At 50.6% G+C, this 25,613-nt stretch overlaps 3 long non-coding RNA genes across 11 annotated transcripts in view; 2 read left to right on the plus strand and 1 right to left on the minus strand.

Annotated features, from left to right (window-relative positions):
- The window catches only part of LOC144280610 (uncharacterized), a 42,261-nt gene extending 27,923 nt beyond the window's left edge, over positions 1 to 14,338 (minus strand). The window contains exons 1-4 of one of the 5 annotated variants that reach the window (XR_013349034.1): positions 14,101 to 14,338; positions 12,557 to 12,686; positions 12,179 to 12,373; positions 6,472 to 6,633 (exon numbers count right to left, since the gene is read on the minus strand). This is a non-coding gene — a long non-coding RNA (uncharacterized LOC144280610). The remainder of the gene's footprint in view (positions 1 to 6,471; positions 6,634 to 12,178; positions 12,374 to 12,556; positions 12,687 to 14,100) is intronic. The other 4 variants (XR_013349035.1, XR_013349033.1, XR_013349032.1 and 1 more) reach the window with 4 other exon arrangements.
- LOC144280608 (uncharacterized) lies at positions 1,688 to 7,463 on the plus strand. Of its 2 annotated transcripts, XR_013349030.1 has the most exons (5): positions 1,688 to 1,848; positions 5,690 to 6,049; positions 6,269 to 6,474; positions 6,605 to 6,835; positions 7,117 to 7,441. It is a non-coding gene; the product is annotated as an uncharacterized LOC144280608 (long non-coding RNA). The 2 variants fall into 2 exon arrangements; XR_013349029.1 differs by having other exon boundaries at positions 1,691 to 1,848; positions 6,605 to 7,463.
- LOC144280611 (uncharacterized) lies at positions 12,347 to 24,303 on the plus strand. Of its 4 annotated transcripts, XR_013349039.1 has the most exons (5): positions 12,347 to 14,661; positions 16,571 to 16,663; positions 21,508 to 21,648; positions 22,381 to 22,521; positions 24,096 to 24,303. It is a non-coding gene; the product is annotated as an uncharacterized LOC144280611 (long non-coding RNA). The 4 variants fall into 4 exon arrangements; XR_013349040.1 differs by lacking the exon at positions 22,381 to 22,521 and having other exon boundaries at positions 12,348 to 14,661; XR_013349038.1 differs by lacking the exon at positions 21,508 to 21,648 and having other exon boundaries at positions 12,349 to 14,661.
- The last annotated feature ends 1,310 nt before the right edge of the window (positions 24,304 to 25,613 follow it).

Here is a 25,613-nt window from a genome sequence, read left to right on the forward strand (position 1 = left end):
CGCGGCTCCCGACGCCCCCCACCGCGTCTCCCCGTGCACCGCGCGGTGCCCGCACCCCGCTCCCCTCCTTTTCCCGCGTCGCCTCCCCGCCCTCCAAGCCTGGCAGGGCCCTTGGCCTGCGCCGGCTTGTGCTCCCTTGCCCGCCGCCCCGGTGTGCTCGCGGTGGCCTTTCCTGTGCCACCTCGAGCCCTGACCGCGCGCGCCCTACACCTGGCGACCTGCGACCTGCTGAATTTAAGCGTATTAGTCAGTGGAGGGAAAGAAACTAACCCGGGTTCCCTCAGCCCCGAGTGAACAGGGAAGAGCGCAGCGCGGAATCGGTGCCTGCGGTGGGGCGCGGGACACGTGGCGGCGCAAGACCCCCTCCCAGGGGCGGCGGGGGCGGGTGATGGAGGCGCAGCCCGGGACTGCGTGAGGCCGGCGGCGCCCCCACCCCCGCCGGGTCCTGGGGGAGCCAGGTTGCTTGGGAAGGCAGCCCAAAGTGGGTGGTGCATCCATCTAAGGCCAAACACGGCTGGAGCTGGAGACCCGTAGTCAACAAATTCCATTAAGGGAAAGTTGAAGAGAACTTCGAAGAGAGAGTTCCAGAGGGTGTGAAACCCTTAAGAGGTAAAGGGTGGGGTCCGAGCAGTTCGCCCAGAGGATTCAACCCCGCCGGACCTTTCCCGCCCCCTTCCTCCCGACCCCTCCACCCACCCTCCCTCTCCTGACGTCCCTCCTCCCCAGAGGGGGGCTCGGCCCGCGGGGGCCTCCTCTCCGGCGACCTGCCAGGCGGATTCCCGCTGCGGTGGTGTGCTGGGAAGGCCGGCGGGAAGCTGGCTGGGGCCCCACTCTCCCTGGAGGGCGGCCCACTCCCCGAGTATTACAGACACCCCCGCCCCCCCCACCCCCACAGCAGCCCTCAAGGAATCCCGGCGCCCCGGGAGCAGACGGCGGCTGCGCTCATCCCCTCCCTGCGCCCACTGCCGCGAGGGGTCCTGGGGCGGGGCGGGGGGGCCTAGGCCGCTCCTCCTACAGCGCCACCCGCCCCCAGCACCCCGCCGGCCGGGCCTTGGAAAGCCTCGGGGTTTCGGGGTTTCGCAGCGTCCCGCGAGCTCTCGCTGGCCCTGGAAAATCGGAGAGAGGGTGTAAATCTCCCGCCAGGCAGTGCGGGATCCGCAGCAGGTCTCCGAGGTGAACAGCCTCGGGCGTATTGGAACAATGTAGGAAGGGAGGTCGGCAAGCTGGATCCCGAAGTCAGGGATAAGGATTGGCCCTAAGGGCTGGGCTCTCCCCCGCTGGACAAGGCGCTGCCGCCCCCCCCATCTGGGGCACCCCCGCCCAGGCCCGCTCCCAGGGCGCTCCTCTGCCCCACCCTGGGAGGCTACCCCAGCTCTCCCCCCCCCTTTCCCCTCCCCCGCGGGCGCTCGGGGCCGAGCACCGGGGAACCGGCAGCAGCTGCGACTCTGGACCCTAGGGGGGCCCTTCCCATGGATCGCCCCGGCTGCGGCGGGCATCGCGGCCCCACCGCGGTGGGAGCCTGGGGAACGCCGTGCGCCCCGCCCAGCGGGGATGTTCCGCCGGCAGCAGGAGGTCCTGTCCCCGTCTTCTCCGCCAGGGCGGTCAGCGCGCCGGTTCCCCTCGCCCCCACCCCCGCGGGGACCCCCCCAGGCAGCGATGGAGCTGCGCCTCCCCTCCCCTCCCCTCCCCTCCGCCGCTGCCTAGCGGCCGACTTAGAACCGGTGCGGACCCGGGCCCCCGACTGTTTAAACAGTGCGCGGCGAAGGCCTGCGGCGGGGGTTGACACGACGTGACTTCTGCCCAGTGCTCTGAAGGTCGAAGTGAAGAAATGCAGTGGAGCAAGCGCGGGTAAACGGCGGGAGTAACTAGGACTCTCTTAAGGTAGCGGCAGGCGCCTGCTTGGACGAGCGAGATGGCCACTGTCCCTACCCACTACCCAGAGAAACCACCGCCGCGGGACCGGGCTGGGCAGAGCGAGCGGGGAAAGCAGACCCTGTTGAGCTGGACTCAGGTCTGCCGCAGGGAAGTGGGAAGCCCCCCCCCACCCCCGCCCCGGCAGGGCCCACCCGCCTTGCGGGCGCCAGGTGAAATACCACTACTCTTACAGTTTTTTCACTGACCAGGTGGTGGGGGGAACCTCAAGGGGCTCTCCCTTCTGGCGCCCACCGCCCGGCTGCACCGGCAGGGCACAGCCCGCTCCCGGGACATGCCAGGTGGGGAGCTTGACTGGGGCGGTACACCTGTCAAACGGTAACGGCAGGTGTCCTAAGGCGAGCTCAGGGAGGGCAGAAACCTCCGTGGAGCAGAAGGGCAAAAGCTCACCTGATCTTGATTTCCAGTACGAATACGAATACAGACCGTGAAAGCGGGGCCTCACGATCCTTCTGACTTTCGGGGTTTTAAGCAGGAGGTGTCAAAAGTTACCACAGGGATAACTGGCTTGTGGCGGCCCCTCCTCCTCCCCCTGTTTCTGCACCACTCTTGTGGCTGGAGTGGTCAAATCCTTTACCATCCCAGGTGCCTCCAGTGCCATCCCCCCTCCCCCCTCCCCACCCCCACCAAGGAGCAAAAATCACCTCAAGTCATTGGGCCACCTCCTTCTGAGGTTCACATTAGAGTACCTCCCAAATCAGCAGGCAGGAAGGGGCCCAAGGGCTCCCCTGGACTTAAACCACCCACTTCAGACTTTCCCACGAGAGCCTGATAGTGGGAGTGGGGAACAAATCGACTGACTCTTTAGTGGACACGGGGGCGACATATGCGGCTTTCAAGCCAATTCAAGGTTGTTGGTTTATTTTAAAAAGACGTGTCTTTGGAGCTATCAACATCACACATCATACAGATAACCAGCTTTACCTTCCCCCACCTGCCCCCTTGAGTTATAAGATCATTTGATTTCCAGTTCTGCCTGCCTTATAAGTCCATGGGGTGGGTGGTGGAATGTGCTGCACTCCCATCACAGTTTGTGAGCCTGGAATGGTGATGATGGAAATAGACCCCTCCGTCACCTTTATACAAAGAAACCACGTTTGCTGTCTCATTATGCAACAGGCACACAAAAGAAAATGAGAACTACTTATACCCTTGTTCCACCTGAACCAACCTGGACGCTGGAGGATCCAGGCCCAAGGGAGGGCCCTACTCAACTTTGCTGTTACCTCCAAGGATTAGTTGAGTTGTATCTATTGTGATTTATCCACAGAAACTACTTAAAATGGTCAATTTGGTCTCTCTCATATACTTTTCATTGTTAAGAGCAAATAGGTAAAATAATTTTTAAAAAGGCTTATAGGTAAACCTTTGCAATAGCTTCCAAAATCTTTGGTGACCTGAAGCTTGAAGTTGTGCTAGGTTAATTGGCAAATTGGGTTGAATTCATCGGATACCTATGTCTTTTCATCATAAGGTAAAAAACTAAAGCATGAGTCACTAAGACACCCAAGGTGGTTTTTTGTTTCCTTGTTTTCCTTCCTCCTCCCCCTTTTCTTCCCTCCCCCCTTTTTTCTTTTCATCTTTTGTCTTATTCAGGAAAACTGCAGATACTTGAGTGTTAGTAAACATATTTCATGCTTTCTTAAAAATTGTATTATAAACACTGTGTTTCTAAAAACTATGACATGTATTCATATATTTGCTAATCTAAAGAATTCTGGTACAATAGATAGTGTGCCCTTGGCTCCTACTGACTTTTCACCAGAGACTGAGGCTTCTAGGAGTTAAAAGTCTGCCAGATGGGGGACGTCTGGGTGGCTCAGTGGTTGAGCATCTGCCTTTGGCTCAGGGCATGATCACCGGGTCTGGGATCTTTAAAAAAAAAAAGGAAAGGAAAGGAGAGGAGAGGAGAGGAGAGGAGAGGAGAGGAGAGGAGAGGAGAGGAGAGGAGAGGAGAGGAGAGGAGAGGAGAGGAGAGGAGAGGAGAGGAAGAAAAGAAAGAAAGAAGAAAGAAAGAAAGAAAGAAAGAAAGAAAGAAAGAAAGAAAGAAAGAAAGAAAGGAAAGAAAAGAAAGAAAGAAAGAAAGAAAAGAAAGAAAAGAAAGAAAGAAAGAAAGAAAAGAAAGAAAGAGAAAAGAAAAGAAAGAAAGAAAAGAAAGAAAGAAAGAAAGAAAGAAAGAAAGAGAAAAGAAAAGAAAAGAAAAGAAAGGAAGAAAAGAAAGAAAAGAAAGAAAGAAAGAAAGAGAAAAGAAAAGAAAGAAAGAAAGAGAAAAGAAAGAAAAGAAAGGAAACTTTCTCTCTCTCTCTCTCTCTCCCCCCCCTCCCTCTCTCCCTTCCCCTCTTCACTCACATGCTCTCTCTCTCTACAAAAAATAAATTAAATTAAAAAAAAAAAAAAGTCTGCCGCATGGAATCGAGACTACTGGAAAACAATAAGGAAAACAACTCCGTGTGTGAGAATGGAGGAGACGTGTAGAAGAGGCACAAGGCATGAGAATACATTTTTTTTGTTGTTGAGGGAAAAGAAAATAATTTTGTCCTGAAATGAGCCTGGCTATTTTTTTTTAAAGATTTTATTTATTTATTTATTTATTTATTCATGAGAGACACAGAGAGAAGGCAGAGATATAGGCAGAGGGAGAAGCAGGATCATGCCCTGAGCCTAAGGCAGAGGCCCAACTGCTGAGCCACTGGGCGTCCCTATTTTTTTTTAAAGGAATTTATTTACTTATTTATGAGAGACACAGAGAGAGGCAAGAGAGAAGCAGAGACAGGAGAAGCAGGCTCCATGCAAGAAGACCAATATGGCACTCCATCCCAGGACTCAAGTGTCCCAGAGCCTGGCTATTTAGAGAAAGAAAACTTAAGACTGACTCTGAATGAAAAATGACATTGTAGAAGGAGTTTCTGAGGGAGATGTTTTGAAAAGGAATTCTATGTATGGTCAGGACTGACTGAGATTGGGAGAAGTTTTACAAGTACACTGGTATAACATTGAGATTTGGCTCTTCTTTCTGTTAAAACGACAAGGGTTTCTTGCATTGTTAGTCTACTCTGCATAAGAGATTGTGAACAGAGAAGAAAAGACATTTTTTTTTTTCCTTTACCTGCCTGGAACAACAAGGTTTTTATATTCGTTTCTATCTGGTCTTTACCTAAATAAGAGAGTGAAAACTTCTCAGTATTGGAGCTACATTTTGGTGACAACTCTATAACCTCCTGTAGAATCTCCTAATGCAACCTTGGCAAAACAGATACTGAAGTTTTCAGTTTTGTAATGATCCGTGATCCTTTGTAGGCACGTGTTATGAAAACTTCTGAGATGTTGGTTGGTTGGTTGGTTGGTTGGTTGGTTGGTTGGTTGGTTTGGCTGGCTGGCTGACTGGCCAGCTGGCTGGCTGTTTGCTTATTCGTTCATTCGTTCATTGATTTTTCAACAGATTCCCAGAAAGTCAAACCCTAAATAGAGTCTCTTGACTAATTAACGTAGTTTACCTGCTGTGTTAGGTCACATGAGAAGCATTGTCAAACAAATAATGATAAACCCTCTTAGATTATATTGGGTCCGTGAATGCTGTTGCTGTTCCAAAAATTAAATGAAATTTCTAAAGATGTAACATGTCCTGGTACAGTGCCATCACTTGACATTCGAATTGCTAAAATGCTGTGTGTTACAAAAGAAATTTCAAAGTTTCTTACCGACTGCATTATAATGAACTATCATCGGGTCTTTAACCGTCCATTTTTGACATTTACAGGTATTGTTCTGATGTCCTTGCAAAAATATGGTCCAGCTTCAAGAAGATTCATGAAAAGAACTTTTGACAAATACCGGTTTCTGGTCACCCTGAGATCATAAAACTAAAGAATGAATTGCCAGAACTAATGAAAAAGCTGCATTTGAATAGAACAAAAAGAAACAACATGGAACTGAATGAGCTAAGGACAATGATGACCATTTTTAATGACTCTTGTTCAAAGCATTGTGTTGATCCCCTCATGTTTGCTCCTCCAGATTGAAGGAAACTTTGTCTCTAGAGATTTTATTAAATTGTTTTGTAAACAAATTATTTATCTTTTCACCCTACCTGTAACCCTCCAGAGTTCAGAAACTCTCAGTGAGTATTCTTTCTTTTATGACAATTGTAAATCATCCGCGTAGGTTGGGTGGGAATCTGTTCTCTTTGTAACCAGACACCATTGGAAGGATTGGTAATATTACCAAGGCCTTGACTAGAATGGCATCTGTTTTTCTTTTTCTTCCACCACTCCACCCCCTCCCACCCCCTACCCCACCCTGGTTTAATTTTTTAAAGTAATCTCTACTCCCAACGTAGGGCTCAAACTCACAACATTGAGGTCAAGAGTCATGCTCTCTACTGACTGAGCAGGCCAGGTGCCCCTGGAATCTCATCCTTAAGACACATGCATAGACTCAAGATCAGACAGCTTGGAGAAACAGATGGACTTTCTGGAGCCAATAAAGCCCCTTGGAAAATGTTGGCCTGATACCCTCTTTTAGAGGTCCCCACAGCCTTACCAGGTGAGTCAAGAGTGCCACCTCCTGACAGATAAAAGCAAGAATCCGATGCTTAAGCCCCCCAAGCCTCCCAGGTGCCCCTAAAAGGTGCTTTGAAATGCTGAAGTTCTTCCTTCATGCCTTGCCTTTACAGGGATGACGTCAGTGACCATGTCTGTCTACCTGGAGAGGAAGAAAATATTCCAGATTGCTGAACCCTGGTTTTCCACACTGTGGATGACAGGACCCCCTCCAACCTGACCCAGGAACTCCCTTACTCTGAGCCAAGGACAGGGGCTTTTGTTTTTAAGTTGTGGTTAAAAATAGACATCACCTACAATGGAGTGGTTTAGCCATTTCCAAGCCTAGAATTCAGCAGTATTAGGTATGTTCACACCCTCCTCGCCACATTATCTTTCCATTTTTTTAATTTTAATTTTTATAGTTTTTTAAAATTTTATTTCTTCATGAGAGCCGAACAGAGAAAGAGGCAGAGACACAGGCAGAGGGAGAAGCAGGCTCCCTGCAGGGAACCCAATGCGGGGACTCAACCCCAGGACCCTGGGATGATGCCCTGAGGCAGATGCTCAACCACTGAGCCACCAAGGCACCCCATACATACTTAATTTTTTAAAAGTTCATTTATTCATTTTTCATTATCTCTAGACCCAACATAGGGCTCGAACTCACGACCCTGACTGAGATCAAGAGTTGAGTGCTCTTCTGATTGAGCTGGCCAGGTGCTCCTTCCATTTCATTTTTTCAAGAACCCTGGGATCACGGCTCAGAGTCACCATTTGTCCGGTGAGGCCCCACCCCTCCATGCGGAGGTGACATCTGTCAAACTGGTTCATATTTGTCCATCTTCCTTCTTCCTTTTAGTAGACAGAAGGTGGCTTGTGAAACAGCCAGTGACTATGTTGAATGAGACTGAGGATTTCCTTTGGGAAGTGGGTGTGAGAGGGAGGACAGGTTGATGGAGAACCAGTAAACTGTTGGTGTTGCTTTAGAGGAAAGAGTGTGCTTTCTGGGCCCTCACCCAGGGTGGATGAGTCAGAATTGTCCCCTGCCAGGCCTCCCTTAGTCCTTTGCCCTTATCACTCCAAGCCTGTATTTGGCCTCTGAACCCTAAGACACCACTGTCGTGAGTTTAAGTCCCCCTCAGATTCAGCATACCCCACCATGCCATGCTCTCCCAGATGCACCCCCACCCCTGGAAGGCATTAGAGTGAGATGTCATCCTCCACATCCATGATTTCCAAAGGCTTTATTGGGGTTTCCTGGGTTAGGAAACCAGGAGGGGACTCTTTTGGCCCCCAGACAAGGGAGTTCTTCAGACATCCTCTTTCCCCTTCCTTTCCCCTTCCCTTTCCCTCACTTCCCCTCTCCTCCCCCCCCCCCCCCCCAAGTTTGGAAGAAGTTTGGAAGCTGAAGCTTGATGGTTGGGGGAGTTGAAGAAAGCCATTCAATGGAGAGAAGTCCCAGTCCCTGACTTTAACAGACAACCTTGTGCATTTGAATGAAAGGATTGAATGAGGCCCATTGGAATAAATTACCCTGAACCTCCCTTCAGCCTCCAGCCACCCCCACAACCCCCCTACCCTCCAGTGGATTGGGAAAGGAAGGCCAGGTGTATTCATGCCCTGAGGGTGGGGGGGGAATGCTCTGGCTGGCTCCTGCAACTCCGGGAATGTTCTGTTGTTTCTGCTGAGTTGCCAGTTGCTGCTATGAGCAAAGCTAAACTCCTCCCATTGCCTAGTTCTTAAAAAGCCTCATTCTCCTGTTTTCTCCGTGAATGGACTAACCCACACCCACCTATCCCACCAGACCCCTTGTGCAAATACTTCCCTTGAAGAGTTCTTTCACTTCATCCAGAAAACAACAGCCACCCATATCCACCCCATTGCCACAGATACCCAACCAACAAAACAAAAATCTATTCTGCCTCAACCTACTGTACAGTCACTGTCTTAGACATGCTTTAGGCTCAATGACTTGATGCTGTCTCCCTTTCTCTGGCACAATTCCACCTCCCCATTAGGCCCATATTATAACTGCATGACCACACTGTTCACAGGAGCTGGAGACAATATGCTAAAGTGACCGGATGGTAGCACTGTCCATTTGAAAGGACCTACCTGCCAAGGCATCCATAAACATGGTCCCCAGAAATCTTTGACATTCACTTGCCTCTGATGAAATCGTTGCTCTGGAAACTCCAGCATCGATAGCCAATCTTGTCCATGTGCCTCTAACCTTTGCTCGCCCTCTGTTCACCTGATATTTTGCCTGATTGTTCACGGGAAAATTAGAACCCATCCTGCAAGAGCTGAATCCAAATCCTTTGCTCACCCCCACAAGAGAAAAGATATGCCCAGGTCTGCACCTGTCTTATCCTTCTCCACTGTGGCAGAAATGTGGCCCGCCCTCCCTCCTCCTGTCAAAAGTCAAATCTGAGATAAGACGGATATAAAGGAAACCAGAATACTTTTTTGAACTATAGACACTTTTAAAAAGTAGCCGCAACAGCAAAGAAACACACAAAACACGCCCCCCCCCCAGCAGGTGGAAGGAGGGTGTGCTGACCCCTCCTTTCCCTCCTAGAAGCACACCCCCTCCTATGCCCCTGGAAGGTGCCTCGGAGGGGTGTACCAGGAGGGAAGTGAATGACATTCTTATCTTCAAGGACAGGAAGTTGAGCATGAGAATGAGAATTCCGGACAAACAGATCTTGTTATTAAAAAAAAAAGAAAAATTCTTATGTTCTTTTAGCCCCCCCACATGGTTGAGTTACTCTTCCACAATCTCTTCTCCTTGTTCAACCCAATAGACAAGCACTTAGGGTTTGCCACTCCTGGGTCTGTGTTTGTTCAGGAGGGCTGTGCCAGTGAAGCTGAGGTCAAGGTCCTCCGCTGGGAGGTCCCAGATGCTGAGGGGGTGGAGGTCAAGGTGGTGCCTCCGGAGGCTGGAGGCCATCCTTTCCAGGAGGCCATCCTTTCCAGGAGGCCATCCTTTCCAGCGTCTTTTTTTTTTTTTAAGGTTTTATTTATTTATTCATGAGAGACACAGAGAGAGAGATTGGCAGAGACACAGGCAGAGGGAGAAGTGGGCTCCATGCAGAGAGCCCCACATGGGCCTTGATCCCGGGTCTCCAGGATCACACCCTGGGCTGAAGGCGGCGCTAAACCGCTGAGCCACCCGAGCTGCCCCTTTCCAGAGTCTTTGGATGTGACCTCCTTCGTGGCCTCACTCGCTCCCCTCCGGGTGCTGCCCTGCTCTCAGCCACCATCTGCAGAAAGGCCCTGGATAGGAGCTAAGCACGCTCTTACTGGCAGATCCAGCGATCCCACTCCCACGGATCAGTCCTCGGGGACCCAGAGGAGGTGAAAGTGGAGGGCCGGAGCCCCTCTAAATCCTCGGCCTGTCTAGCTTGTCGAGGTCATCTCTACACCCATCTGACGCAGCGCTGGCCTTGGGATGGGCGCCAATCCTGCGTGGAGGCACAGGCTCCTCCGACCGACCAAGCCACAGCCAGGTCCTCAGCAATACGTGTCCTTAAGAAACACCGCTGAGCAGCCTTCAGCTCATCTGCCCTCCGGGTGGAGGAAATACCAGGAATGCAAGTAGTTTAGCCAACGGAGGAAGGATTCCCCGCCACCCCACCCCACCCCCGCTTTTTTTTTTTTTTTTTTTTTGAGGAAGGATTCCCTTGAAAGAAAACCCTTCTTTTCACTTTTCTGTTGTTGGGTCAATGCTTTTAACCTGCCAGACTTCCAGCCTCCCAAGTCACGTGACTTGCTTGATTTCTCGCTTGTCCTTGTCTCTTCAGTAGCTTTCATAGTGCTCAGGATGTAGGATGTCCAGGGAACAGTTTTCATGCTGGGGTGGGTGGATGTTGTGAAGTGGGATCAGAGATTCATACAGGTGAGAAGAAGGCCGAGAGAGAGGCTCCGTAATGAAACCCTAAAAGCCCATGGTCAATTGGTGATGCTTAACATGATAAGAGTTACCTTTGATGAGAGGAATTCTTGCTGGAGGGGCTTGTGTCCTCTCTTGTCTGGATCTGAGGGTGAAGTTTTTGAAAGGTCCCTACTGGTCCCAGAAAACGTTAAAGGGTCCTAGCGTGGTCCTGGAGTCCCGGGATCAAGTCCCACATTGGGGTCCCTGCAAGGAGATTTCTTCTCCCTCTGCCTGTGTCTCTGCCTCTCTCTGTGTGTCTCTCATGAATAAATAAAATCTTAAAAAAAAAAAAAAGTGCCCTAGCACCTAGACAGGATGCTGCTTTGTCACCTCCAGCGTCCAATCCTCTGCCACCGTTATGTTTTCCTATGACTGCTTAATGCTCACACGTATGTATCTTTGATAGTTACTGGTTCTCTTTGTCCTCTGTAGTCCCTTTTGTTTGTTTCTTTTTCAAAGCTTTTTATTGTGATTGATTGATTTTTAAGATTTTTTAAAATTCCCTTATGAGAAACACAGGGGAGGGGACAGAGACATAGACAGAGGGATAAGCAGACTTCCTGCGGGGACCCCAATCTGGACTCAACCCCACACTCTGGAATTATGCCTCATTCCAAAGGGACAGCCTCAACCCAACCACCAAGCCAACAGGCATCCAAAAGCTTTTTAGTTTCAAGAGATTACTACACTCATCCAACAGACATGGTGCTGGCTGGAATTCACGACTTCCCACAAGCAAGAGTCCCAAGTAGCCAGCCAGGTGCCCTATAATACCTGAACTAGAAAAACAAAACAAAAGGAAAAAGAAAAAAACTTTTGTACATGCCAAAGGAAGTTCTGCGCATAGCTTTCCTTTTCCCCTTAATATCCTGGACAAATTCAGGATCAACATTTACCTCTTTTCCAGTGCAAACCGCCACCCCCACCCCACCACCAGAGAACTGTAAGGATGTCCTGGAACTGGATTGATGTCGTGAATGGCTAATTTAACCCCCTTCCTCACATCAGCTCTCCCAGGCTAAGCTCACTACTACGCCTCTCTCAGAGCCCTGTAAGACCCTGACTACCTAGCAACTGTGGGGCCCCAGTGGAAATGAGCTTGCCTGAGTTCTGAGGCTAAGGCCTTCCCAGAAGGCAAACGTCCCAATGAAAGGAATTCAACCGATCTCTCCAGAAGGTTTAGAGCAGCAGTCCATGAGCACTGGAGGGTGTCTGGGACACCACAGTTCCTTGAGCGCAGCTATCCACTGGCCCATTCCGTGAGGAAAATCAAACCTATCAGCCCAGCAGACAAGTCTGGTCAGGGGCAAGTCTGTGGGCTTAATTCTAAGAACCAGGCCCTCCAAGACGTTTCCTTTCAACAAGCCCTCAGAGCTGAGAGAGGTTAGAAGATACCTCCAGCCTTGGTGGTGGAGGGCCATTGGACAGGACAGGTACTATTCAATGAGAAAGCAACTTTCCTGGCCTTCAGCTTACAATAAGTCTGTCACCGGGGTGAGTTAGCAAACCCTCTCCACAGTTGGTGGGGGGGTGGGGGGGAAGGACTATGAAACCTACTGAAGAACATTCCTCAAATAAAACTTTCATTTAGTCCATCCAAGTGGGAGGTATGCCCTGGCTCCACCGGAGGCTGGAGATCCAATGCACTCGCTGTCCTGAACTCCAGGGCCCAAGGGGCCAGAAGGGAATTTTACATTGGTCGATCCAGGAAAGCCTAGACAAGACAGCTCCTCGGGAAGTTTGGAGTGGCCTTGGAAGGCCCTCTCACCTCTGGGTGATATGTCACCTTCCTGGAGGGCCCCTTGGTACTAGCTTCTCACCTCAGGGAGTTGGAACATGTGTCTCAGCTTGGTGGCAGTGCCAAGGGAACGTGGGCTCCTTTCCTCTGAGGACAAAGCTCTCGCAGACTAAGTTCACCACTAGGCCCCTCCCAGAGGCCTGTGAGGCCCAGCCTCCCCGGCAGCTGTGAGGTCACAATGGAAGTGAAATGAGCTGGACTGTGTTCTGTGGCTTAGGCCCCCCCAAAGACCTGGAAGAGACCCTGCCTACCCTGCAGCTGTGGGGGGTGCAATGGAAAGGAGCTGGACTGAGTCCGTGAAGCTCAGCTTTGCCAGAAGACGAGCTTCTCAATGAAGGGAGTTCAAACCTGTCTCGAGAGGTTCAGAGTGCAGTCCAACAGCACTGGAGGGCCTCTGGGACACCATAGTTCGTTAAGTGCAGCACTCCACTGGTCCCTTCCATGAGGCAAGTTGAACAGATCAGCCCAGTAGACGATCCTGGGTAGTGGCGAACCAGCAGGTTTCAGTCTGAGAACCAGGCCCTCGCCCTCCCTTAGGGACCACTTCAGTGAGCCCTCACAGCTGAGGGAGTTGAGGAGGTAGCCCCAGGCTTGGTGGCGAAGGGCCAGTAGGGAGGCCAGGTACTTTTCACCAGGAAAGCCGCTCTCCTGGCCTTATCATTAAATGAGTCTGACACCGGGGTGAGTTAGCACACCCTCTCCACACTCCTTGTGGATCTGAAGAGACCAAGCAACTCACTGAACACCAAGGGACTAGCATTCCTTGAAGGAAACGGTCAGCTAGACTGTTGAGGTGGAAGGTATGACGTGGCCTCACCTGAGGCCGGAGACCCAATGGAACTGGCTACCCTGAAGAAGCCTGGGCCCAAGGGTCCAACGAGGGCAGCTTTCCACTGTCCTCTCCAGGAATGCCTTGAAAAGCTTCCTCCTCAGAAGGTGGGGAGGGTCCTGGGAGACCCTGTCCACCTCTCGGGGACACACGCTTTCAGACACTGAACCCTGCTACAAGATACTCTCACCCCGGGGAGCTGGAGCATGGTTATCAGCAGTGGTGGTGATGCCAAGGAGAAGCAGGCTGCTTTCCTCTGAGGACAAAGTGCTCCCTGACTAAGCTCACCACCAGGCCTCGAGGCCTGGGAGACCCTGGCTCCCCGGCAGCTGTAGTGGCACAAAGGAAAGGAGCTGGCCTGAGTTCTGAGGCTAAGGCATTCCCAGAAGACTAGATCCTCGGTAAAGGGAGTTCAGGCCTTTCTCCCCAGAAGGTTTGCAGTGTGGTCTAAAAGTGTTGCAAGTCCTTTGGGACACACCACAGTTCCTTGAGTGCAGCTCCCCACTGGCCCCTTCATGAGGGAAGTCTAACATCTCAGCCCAGGGTGAAAGCCCGGGCAGTGGCAAGGCAGGGCTTCAGTCTGAGAAAACGGGCCTCCCTCAGGTCACCAGTCAACCTGCCCTCACAGCTGAGGGAGGTTGGCAGCTAGCTGAAGCCTGGTGGTGGACGGCCAGTGGAGAGGCCAGGGAGTCTTCACTGAGAAAGCAGCTTTCCTGGCGTTCTGCTGACCACGAGTCTGTCACCGGAGTGAGTTAGCCCACCCTCTCCACAGTTGTGGTGGAGGTGAAAAGACCACGTGACACCCTGAACACTGAGGAACTTGCATTCCTTGAATGAACCTTTCAGCTAGACCCTCCCAGGTGGGAGGCGTGGAAGCCCATCAAGTGGAATTTGATGTCCTGAACCCTGGGCCAAGAGTCCCATGGAGGCAGCATCCCACTGGCCTCTCAAGGAGAGCCTAGACAAGACAGCTCCTCGGGAAGTTTGGAGTGGCCTTGGAAGGCCCTTTCACCTCTGGGTGACAGAAGCCTTCCTGGAGGACCCCTTGGGACTAGCTTCTCACCTCAGGGAGTTGGAACATGTGTCTCAGCTTGGTGGCAGTGCCAAGGGAACGCGGGCTCCTTTCCTCTGAGGACAAAGCTCTCGCAGACTAAGTTCATCACTAGGCCCCTCCCAGAGGCCTGTGAGGCCCAGCCTCCCCGGCAGCTGTGAGGTCACAATGGAAGTGAAATGAGCTGGACTGTGTTCTGTGGCTCAGGCCCTCCCAAAGGCCAGCTTCTCAATAAATAGACAGGGCTCAACCGGCCTCCCCAGAAGTGTCTGCAGCGTTGGCCCAAATGCGCTTGAAGGCCGCTGGGACACCAAGTTCCTTGGGTGCAGCTCTCCGAGAGGAAAGTCAAACCTCTGGCTCGCCCCAGCAGACCAGCCTGGGCAGTGGCGAGGCAGGGCTTCATCTGAGAAGCAAGCCGTCCCCGATGGACCTTTCAACCTGCCCTCCAGCTGAGGGGAGTTTAGCAGCAGCTGGCTCCAGCCTGGGCGTGGAGGGCCAGTAGAGAGGCCAGGGACTTTTCAGAGAGAGAGAGCAGCCTTCCTGGCCTTCTGCTGAAGCGAGTCTGTCACTGGGGTGAGTGAGCACACCTTCTCCACAGTTGCTGTGGAGGTGAAGAGACCACAGGGACCTACCGAAGGCTTTGGACTTAGCCTTCCTTGAATGAACCTTTCAGCCTGCCCCTCCCTGGTGGCAAGACTGTCCCGGCTGCACCTTAGGCCAGAGACTCAATGACACTGTCCTGAGCAGCTTTCCACTGGCCTCTTCTGGAAGGGCTGGAGAAGTCAGCTCAGGAAGTTGAGAGGGTCCCTGGAAGGCGCTGTCCACATCTAGGGGACGTAGGCCTTCCTGGAGTGACCCTTGCCACCAGTTTCTCACCTCAGAGAGTTCCATATGTATCTCAGCAGTTTGGGCGGCGCCAAGGGAAAGCAGGCTACTTTGCTCTGAGGACAAAGCTGCTCCCTAACTCAACCACTAGGCTTCTCCCAAAAAACCTATCAGACCCCGCCCCTCTAGCCGCTGTGAGGGCACAATGGAAATGAGGTGGCCTGAGTTCTGAGGCTCAGGCCTTCCTCCAAGTCAAGCTTCTCAGTGATTGGAGTTCAACCAGGTTTCCCCACAAGTTGTGGAGGGGCGATCCCAAAACCCTGCAAGGCCTCTGGGACAGCACAGTTTCTTGAGTGTACCTCTGCAGTAGAAGGGAGTGCCCCCTCTGAGTGGAAACCTCTCACCTCCAACCTCTCGGCCCAGCAGACAAGCATGGGCAGTGGCAAGGCTGTGGGCTTCAGTCTGGGCATGGAGCCCTCCCTGATGCAACCTTTCAAGGAGCCCTCAGAGCTGAGGGAGGTGAGCAGCTAGCTCCCTCCTTGGTGGTGGAGGGCCATTGGAGAGGCCAGGGACTTGTCACTGAGAAAGCTGCCTTCCTGGCCTTTCCTTTACTATGAGCCTGTCACAGGGGCTGCTTGGCACACCCGCTCCGCAGTTGGTGTGGGGGCAGCGAACAGACCATGCAACCTACTGAAGGCTGAGGAAGTAGCGCTCCCCGCTCCCCAGTTGAGACTTTCTGCCAGCCCCTTCCAGGTGGGAGGTATGCCCTGGCTCCACCTTCAGGCTGGAGACAAAATGGAACTCGCTGACCTGAACCAAGGGCCAAGGGTCCCACGGGGGCAGCTTTCCACTGGTGTCTCAAGGAATGGCTTGAGATGCCCACACCTCAGCAAGTTTGCAGGGGCCTTGGAAGGCTTTGTTCACCTCTAGGTGACACAGACCTTCCTCAAGCGCCCCTTGCGACTCGCTTCTCACCTCGGGGTTTTGGAACATGGGTCTCCTCGGTGGGGGCAGCGTCAAGTGAAAGCACGCTACATTCCTCTGTGGACAAAGCTCTCCCTGCCTAGGCTCCCTACTAGGCCTCTGAGACCCTGCCTACCCAGCAGTAGTGGGGGAGCAATGGAAATGAGCTGGCCTGAGTTCGCAGTCTCAGGCCTTCCCGGAAGGGTAGCTTCTCAACGAAGGGAAGGGAACGGTGTTCGAATGTGTCTGCCCGGAAGGTTTGGAGTGCGGTCCCAAAGCACTAGAGGGCCTCTGGAATACCACAGTTCCTTGAGGGCAGCTCTGCACTGGCCCCTCCCGAACATCCCCCCCAGGAGATGAGTCTGGGCGGTGCAAGTCTGTGCCTAGTCTGAGAACCAACCCTCCCTGATGGGCCTTTCAAGGAGCCGTGGGGCGGGCGCTGAGGGAGGTGAGCAGCTAGCTCCCTCCTTGCTGGTGCAGGGCCGTCGGAGACGCCAGGCGCTTTTCACTGAGAAATCAGCTTTCCCGACCTTCTGCTTACACGGAGCCTTAGCGCACACTCTCCACGGTTAGCTTATCGTGGAGGTGAGAAAACCTTGCCACGTTCTGAGTGCTGAGGAACTAGCATTCCTTGAATGCAGCTTTCAGCCAGCCCGTCGTCCCAGGTGGGAAGAATTCCCTATCTCTACCTTAGGTTGGAGACCCAAAGGAACTCGATGTCCTGGCACCCTTGGCTCTGGGGTGAGCAGCCTTCCTGGCCTTCTGCTGAAGCGAGTCTGTCACTGGGGTGAGTGAACACACCTTCTCCACAGTTGCTGTGGAGGTGAAGAGAGCACAGTGACCTACTGAAGGCTTTGGACTTAGCCTTTCTTGAATGAACCTTTCAGCCTGCCCCTCCCTGGTGGGAGGAATTTCCTTGCTCCACCTTAGTGGAGACCCAATGGAATTGGCTGTCCTCAACCCTGGGCCTAAGGGTCCCGTTATATCGTTATATCGTCTTTCTACTGACTTCTCTATGAGAGGCTGGAGAATCAGCTCAAGAAGTTTTGAAGGATTTCAGAGGCCCTGAAAACCTCTCAGCGACATGGGCGTTCCTGGAGTGCCTGTGCCCTAGGTCCCGAACATCTACTTCCACTGGGCCTGCTGGTTATTTTTGAGCAATAGCTAACCCCCCGCCCCCCGCCCCCGCCTCAGGCAGAGACTAGCTGAAATTTCCTTTGTAGAATGCTTGTGTCACAGTGTATGCTATCTCACCTTGTCACTGCACCTCCACACCAACCTTTGAGAGAGGTTCTAACCACTCAGGTAGTAGGCTAGTTGCAGGCTGCAGGCCAGGGAACAATCTTCCACACTGTTAAACACCTGGCTTTCCACTGTACCGCCACACCATTGTATGGGACCAGCTTCTAGGTTCCCTCAGGTGTGAGTGCTCATTGAAGGGTATGTCTGGGAAGGCTTAGCTTCAAAGGGAAGCAGACCACCTACCTACTGCCTGAAAGCAATCTTTCAAGAGGGGGTCTACTTACTATTTAAAGAGGCTAGTGGAAACCTACATGCAAGGATCTGTGGCTTCCCAGAGGCCCTATAGCAGATATTTACCAGGTCTCCAAAACTGCTGTAGATATAGGTTTAAACTCCCTTGATGTAGAGGCTAGCCGGCTAGGAAGGCCTGAGTCACAGAATTAATGCCAGGTCATTTCCAATTCGTCTCCACAGCTGCTAGGAAGGTAAGGTCTAAATTGCCTATGTGAGAGATCTAATGCAGAGCTTCCCTCAGAGAAAGCTTTGTCCTCAGCGATAAGTAGACCGCTTTCCCTTTGCACTGCCACCACTGCTGAGACATATGATTTAAACTCCCTGATGTGAGAAGCTTGTCAGAGGGACATTTCAGGAAGGCCAATGTCCTCTAAAAGTGGACAGCACCTTACAGGGCCCCCCCAAACTGACTGAGGAGCTAGGTTCTAAAGCCCTTCATTGACAGACCAGTGGATAGCTGACCTTAAGGTAAGCTTCTGCTTAGGGTCCAGCACAGGGAGGTCCATTGGACCGCCAGCCTATTGTTGAGCTAGGGCCTGCCACTTACATTTCAGAGGCTAGCTGAAAGTTTCCCTCGTAGAACACGTGTTTCTCAGAGTACACTATGTCTCGTTGTCATTTCACCACCACATCAACTGTTGAGGGTTGTTCTAACTCACTCTGATGATAGACTAGTTGCAAACTGCAGGCCAGGAAAGCTTCTTTCTAGTGTTAAGTACCTGGCCTTTCCACTGCGCCAACACGCCAACACACCAACGAGTGGAGTTAGCTGCTAACATCCCTCAGATGTGAGGGCTCATTGAAGGGTAACTCTGGGTAGGCCTATCTTACAAAGTGAAGCGGACCACCTTTCCACTGCACATAGGCTGGGGGGAGAGTGGTCTATCTTCTTTTTGAAGAAGTTAGTGAAAACCTGCATTCAAGGATCTGTGGAATTCTAGTAAGCAGAAGGTCAGGAGAATTGCTTTCTCAGTAAAAATTACCTGACCTCTCCACTAGCCCTCCACCATTAGGCTGGAGCTAGCTAAACTCCCTCAGCTGTGAGGGCATATGGAAATGTGACCTAAGGGAGGGCCTGGTTCTCAGACTGAATCCCAGACTTGCCACTGCCCAGGCTCATCTGCTGGGCTGGGAGGGTTGACTTACCTCACACAATGGGCCAGGGGAGAGCTGCACTCAAGGAACTGTGGTGTCCCAGAGAACCTACAGCTCTTTGGACCACACTCCAAACCTTCTGGGGAGACAGGTTTGAACTCCCATCATTGAGAAGCTAGCCTTCTGGAAGGCCGGAGCTTCAGAACTCAGGCCAGCTCATTTCCATTGGGCCCTACAGCTGCTGGGTAGGTAGATTCTCACAGGCCTCTGAGAGAAGCCTAGTGGTGAGCTTAGGCAGGGAGAGCTTTGCCCTCAGAGGAATGTAGCCTGCTTTCACTTGGCACCACCACCACTGCTAATACCCACCTTCCAACTCCCTGAGGTGAGAAGCTAGTTGCAAGGGGCCCTCCAGGAAGGCCTATGTCACCTAGAGGTGAAAGGGCCTTCGAAACTCCTCCAAAATTCCTGAGGAGCTGGCTTCCAAAGCCATTCCTTGTGAGGCCAGTGGAATGCTGCCCACAGGGACTCTTGGGCCCAGGTTCATGACAGCGAGTTCCATTGGGTCTCCAGCCTAAGGTGCAGCCAGTGCATACCTCTGACCTGGGAGGAGTAGCTGAAAGTTTCATTCAAGGAACACTAGTTTCTCAGCATTCAGTAGGTTCTATGGTCTTTCATCTGTAAAACAAATGTGGACAGGGTGTGCTAACTCACCCCGGTGTCAGACTCCTTGTAAGCAGAAGGCCAGGTAAAGCTGCTTTCTCAGTGAAAAGTACCTGGCCTCTCCACTGGTCCTCCACCACCAAGGCTGGAGCTAGCTGCTAAACTCCCCCAGCTGTGAGGGCTCGTTGAAAGGTTCCATCAGGGAGGGATTCGTTCTCAGACGAAAGCCCATAGCCTTGTACTGTACAGACTTGTCTGTTGGGGTAAGAGGTTAAGCTTTCCTCACAGAAGGGAGGGCTTGGTTCTCAGAGGAAAGCCCACAGACTTGTACCGCACAGACTCGTCTGCTGGGGTAAGATTAAATTTTCCTCATGGAAGGGGCCAATGGAGAGCTGCACTCAAGGAACTGTGGTGTCCCAGAGGCCTTATGGCGCTTTTGTACCGCCTCTCCAAATATTCTAGGGAGACACCTTTGAACTCCCACCATGAGAAGCTAGCATTCTGGTAAGGTCTGAGCCTCAGACTCAAGCCCGATCATTTCCACTGCTCCTCCACAGCTGCCGGGTAGGAAGGGTCTCAGAGGCCTCTGAGAGAGGCCTAGTAGTGAGCTTAGTCAGGGAGAGCTTTGTCTTCACATGGGTGTAGCCTGCTTTCACTTGGTGTTGCCACAACTGCTGAGACCCATGTTCTAACACTCCTTCTCAGGAGTGCCCTGAGAAGCTAGTCGTAAGGGGCACTCCAGGAAGACCTATGCCCTCTAGAGGTGAACAGGGCCTTCCAAAGCCCCTCCAAACTTCCTGAGGAGCTGGCTTCTCAAGCACATCAAGCAGTGAAAAGCTACCTTCTAGGGACCCTTAGGCCCAGGGTTCAGGACAGTGAGTTCCATTGGGTCTCCAGCCTAAGGTGGAGCCAGGGCATACTTCCCACATGGAAGGTATTAGCTGATTGTTTCACTCAAGGAACGCTAGTTCCTCAGTGTTCAGTAGGTCATGTGGCCTTTTCACCTCCATAACAACTGTGGAGAGGATGTGCTAACTCACCCCGGTGTCAGACTCCTTGTAAGCTAAAGGCCAGGAAAGCAGCTTTCTCAGTGAAAAGTACCCGGCATATCCACTTTCCCTCCACCAACAGGGCTGGAGCTAGTTGCTAACATCCCTCAGCTGTGAGGTCTCGAAAGGTTCCATCAGGGCAGGCTGGATCTCAGACTAACCCAACAGCCTTGCCACTGCCCAGGCTTGGCTGCTGGGCTAAGATGTTTGACTTTCCAAACAGATGTGACTAGTGGAGAGCTGCACTCCAGGAACTGTGGTGTCCCATGGGTCCTACAGCACTTCTGTACCGTCCCTCCAAAACTTCTGGGGAGACACATTTGAACTCCCTTCATTGAGAAGCTAGCCTTCTGGAAGGCCTGAGCTTCAGAACTTAGGCCAGCTCATTTCCATTGTGACCTCACAGCTGCTGGTTAGGCAGGGTCTCAGACACCTCTGAGATGTCTGTTGGTAAGCTTAGTCAGGAAGAGCTTTTTCCTCAGAGGAATGTAGCCTGGTTTTTCTTGGCACTGCCACCACTGCTGCTGCCCATGTTCCAACTCCCTGAGGTGAAAAGCTAGTCGCAAGGTGCACGTAGGCCTATGTCCCCTAGAGGTAAACAGGGCTTTCCAAGGCCCCTCCACACTTCCTGAGGAGCTGGCTTCTGAAGCCCCTCCTGGAGAGACCAGTCAAAAACTGCCCCCATGGGACCCTGGGACCCAAGGTTCAGGACAGCAAGTTCCTTTGGGTCTACATCCTAAGGAGGAGCCAGGGCATACCTCCCACCTGGGAGGGGCTAGGTGAAAGTTTCATTCAAGGAATGCTAGTTCCTCAGCGTTTATTAGATCACACGGTCTTTTCACATCCACCACAACTGTGGAGAGTGTGTGCTAACTCACCCCGGTGACAGACTCACTGTAGGCAGAAGGCCAGGAAAGATACTTTCTCAGTAAAAAGTACCTGGCCTCTCCACTGGCCCTCCACCACCAAGGGTGGAGCTAGCTGCTGAACTCCCTCAGCTGTGAGGGCTGTTTATATTCCCTCAGGGAGAGATTGGTTCTCAGACTGAAGCCCACAACCTTGGCACTGCCCAGGCTCACCAGGTGGGCTGAAAAGTTCAACTTTCCTCATGGAAGGGGCCAGTGGAGAGCTGCACTCAAGGAACTGTGGTTTCTCAGAGGCCTGCCAGCGCTTTTTGAATGTGCTCCACACCTTCCAGGGTAATGGTTGAACTACCTTTATTGAGAAGCTAGCCTTCTGGGAAGGTCTGAGCCTCAGACTCAGGGCAGTTCGTTTCCATTGTGCCCCATAGCTGCTGGGGAGGCAAGGTCTCACAGGCCTCTGGAAGAACCCTACTGTGGTGAGCTTAGGGAAAATATGTCCACAAAGGAAAGTAGCCTACTTACCCTTGGTGCCGCCAACACTGATGAGACCCATGTTCCAACTCCCTGAGGTGAGAGGCTAGTCGCAAGGTCCACTCCAGGGAGGCCTATGTCCCCTAGAGGTGGATAGGGGCTTCCAGGGCCCCTCCAAACTTGCTGAGGTTCTAGCTTCTCAAGCCCTTACTGGAGAGGCCAGTGGAAACCTACCCTCATGTGACCCGTCGGCCCAGGGTTTAGGGAACCGAGTTCCTTTGTGTCTCCAGCCTAAGGTGGAGCCAAGGAATACCTCCCACTTGGGAGATGCTTAGCTGAAAGTTTCATTCACGGAATGCTAGTTCCTCAGAATTCAGTAGGTTGCATGGTCTTTTCACCTCCACAACAACTGTGGAGAAGGTGGGCTAACTCACCCGGTGACATTCTCCTTGTAAGCTGAAGGCCAGGAAAACGGCTTTTTTCAGTGAATAGTACCTGGCCTCTCCACTGGCCCTCCACCACCAAGGCTGGAGCTAGCTGTAAAAACCCTCAGCTGTGAGGGCTCATTGAAATGTTCCATCAGGGAGAGTTGGGTTCTGAGACTGAAGCCCACAGCCTTGCACTACCTGGACTCCTCTGCTCTTGGCAAGACGTTTGACTTTCCACTCACAAGGGGCCATGGGAGAGCTGCACTCAAGGAACTGTAGTGTCCCAAAGGCCCTACAGTGCTTTTGGGGAGACAGGTTTGAACTCCCTTCATTCCAGGCTAGCCTTCTGGAATGCCTGAGCCTCAAAACTCAGGCCAGCTCATTTCCATTGCACCCCCACAGCTGCTAGGTAGGCAATGTCTCAAAGGACTCTGAGAAAGGCCTAGTGGTGATTTTAGTGATGGAGAGCTTTGTCCTCATGGAAAGTAGCCTGCTTCTCTTGGTGCCACCACCACTGCTGAGACCATATTCCAACTCCTTGAGGTGAGAAGCTAGTGACAAGGGGCTCTCCAGGAAGGCCTATGTCCCCTAGAGGTTGACAGTGCCTTCCAAGGCCCCTACAAACTTCCTGAGGTATGGCTTTTCAAGCCCTTACTGGAGAGGCCAGTGGAAAGCTGCCCTCATGGGACCCTTGGTGCCAGGGTTCAGGACTGTGAGTTTTATTGGGCCTCCAGCCTAATGTGGAGCCAGGTCCTACCTCCCATGTGGGTGAGGCTAGCTGAAAGTTTCATTCAAGGAATGCTAGTTCCTCAGTGTTTAGTATGTTGCCCTGTCACTGCACCCCCACACCAACTTTTGAGAGACTGTCTAACTCACTACAGTCATAGGTGTTTGAAAGCTGCAGGCCAGGAAATCTCTTTCAGTGTGAAGTAGCTGGCATTTTACTCTCTGTTTGTTTTTTACAGATTTAACCTTTTTTTCCCCATATATAAATGATATAATTCAGTACTTGTATTATTCTGTCTTGCTTCCCTCGCTTAGCATATGTGTTCAAAGTCTACCGGTGTTGTCACAAATGGAAGGGTAGCCTCCTTTTTCATGGCTGAACTATATTCCATTGTATATGTGTACCATTAATGAACATTTAGATTATTTCTATATATTAGCTATTCTGAATAATGGTACAATAAGCATGGGAGTGCTTATACATTCTCAAAATCCCGTTTTCATTTCCATTGGGTATATATCATGAAGTGGAATTATTGCTTAGTATAGTAGATCTATTTTTAATTCTTTGAGGAACCTCCATAGTATTGTTTTCCATGGTGGTGGACCAATTTGCATTCGTACTAACAATGTGTAAGGTTTCCCTTCTTATCATATCCTCATCAGCACTGTTGTCTCTTATCTTCTTGATGGTAACCATTCTGACACATTTGAAGTAATATCTCACTGTGGCTTTGATTTGCATTTTTCTGATAATTAACAATGAACATCTTTTCATGTGTCTGTTGACCATCCCTATATCTTCTCTGGAAAATCTTTTCTCTGGAAAAATGTCTATTTAGAAGGGGTTCTTTTAGCTCATTTTTATTTTTTTTATTTTTTTATTTTTTTTTTAAAGATTTTTTATTTATTTATTCATGATAGTCACAGAGAGAGAGAGAGAGGCAGAGACACAGGCAGAGGGAGAAGCAGGCTCCATGCACCGGGAGCCCGATGTGGGATTCGATCCCGGGTCTCCAGGATCGCGCCCTGGGCCAAAGGCAGGCGCCAAACCGCTGCGCCACCCAGGGATCCCTTTTAGCTCATTTTTAAATTAAATTGTTTAATTTTTATTAAGATGACTGAGTTCTTTCTATATTTTGGATATTAACCATTTATTCAATATATGGTATGCAAAATTTTTCTACCATTCTTGGGTTGTCTTTTTATTTTGTCCATTTATTTTATTTTATTTATTTTTATACATATATTTTTGCTGTCCAGAGGCTTTTGAGTTTGATGTAGTCCCATTTATTAATATTTACTTTTGTTATTTATACTTTTAATATCATGTTTAAAAAAACATTACCCAAACCAATACCTATGAGCCTCTTTTCTATGTTCTCTTCCAGGGATCCCTGGGTGGTGCAGCGGTTTGGCGTCTGCCTTTGGCCCAGGGCGCGATCCTGGAGACCCGGGATCGAATCCCACGTCGGACTCTTGGTGCATGGAGCCTGCTTCTCCCTCTGCCTATGCCTCTGCCTCTCTCTCTCTCTCTCTCTCTATGACTATCAAAAATAAATAAACTATGTCCTCTTCCAGGAGTTTTATGATATTAGACTTTATGTTTAAGTCTCTGATCTGGTTTCAGTTAATTTTTGTGAATGGTGTGAAATAGGGGTCCAATTTCATTGTTCTGCATGTGTTTCACAATTTTTTCCAAAACCATTGTTGAAGAGACTACCTTTTCCCCATTGGGTATCCTTGGCTCTTTGGTCAAGTATTAGTTGACCATTTATGCTGGGATTTAATTCTGAGCTTTCTGTTCTGTTACATTGGTCAATGTGTTTATCTTTTGCCAGTGTCTTTTCATGTTTATCACTATGGCTTTGAGGTAGTTTGAAATCTGGGATACCTCTAGCTTTGTTCTTTTTACTCAAGATTGCTTTGGCTATTCGGGGTCTTTTGTGGTTCCATATAAATTTTTTAAATTGTTTCCTTTATTTCTGTAAAAAAAAAAAAAAAAAAAGCCTTGATTTTCATGGGGATTGTATTGAATCTGTAGATGGCTTTGGGTAATGTGGCCATTTTATTTTTTTATTTTTTTAATTTTTTAATTTTTTTTTAAATTTATTTATGATAGTCACACAGAGAGAGAGAGAGAGAGAGAGAGAGAGAGAGAGAGGCAGAGACATAGGCAGAGGGAGAAGCAGGCTCCATGCACCGGGAGCCCGACGTGGGATTCCATCCCGGGTCTCCAGGATCGCGCCCTGGGCCAAAGAGATCCAAATGTGGCCATTTTAATGATATTAATTTTTTCAATCTACAAACATGGATGTCTTTCCATTTATTTTTGTTGTCTTTAATTTCTTTCATCAAAATCTTATAGCTTTCATTGTATAGATCTTACACTTTCTCAGTTAAATTTATTCTTAAGTATTTCATTGTTTTTGAGACTATTGTGAATGGGATAGTTTTCAAAGCTTCATCACTAGTGTAGAGGATTGATTTTTGTATGCTGATTTTGTATCCTACCACCTTACTGAAATCACTGATTAATTCCAATAGTATTTTAATGACTCTTTAGGATTTTTTTTAAAAGACTTGTTTATTTTAGGGAGACAGAGAAGTGCACATGAGTGAGGAGAGGGACAAAGGGAAATAATCCTCAAGCAGACTCCCTGCCAAGTGTGAAACCAGATGCAGGGCTCTATCCCAGAACCCAGAGATCATGCCTGAGCCGAACCAAAATTCCGAGGTTCAATCAACTGAGCCACCTAGGCACCCCTCTTTGGGATATTTTTATGTGTAATAAGATCACATCATCAGCAAATAGTGACAGTTTTGCTTCCTCCTTTTTAATTTTGATTACTTTTATTTCTTTGTCTTCTTTGCCCTAGTAAGGACTACCAGTACTGTATTGAATAGGA

Source organism: Canis aureus, chromosome 12 (genome assembly GCF_053574225.1).
Source record: "Canis aureus isolate CA01 chromosome 12, VMU_Caureus_v.1.0, whole genome shotgun sequence".
Lineage (NCBI taxonomy): Eukaryota > Metazoa > Chordata > Mammalia > Carnivora > Canidae > Canis > Canis aureus.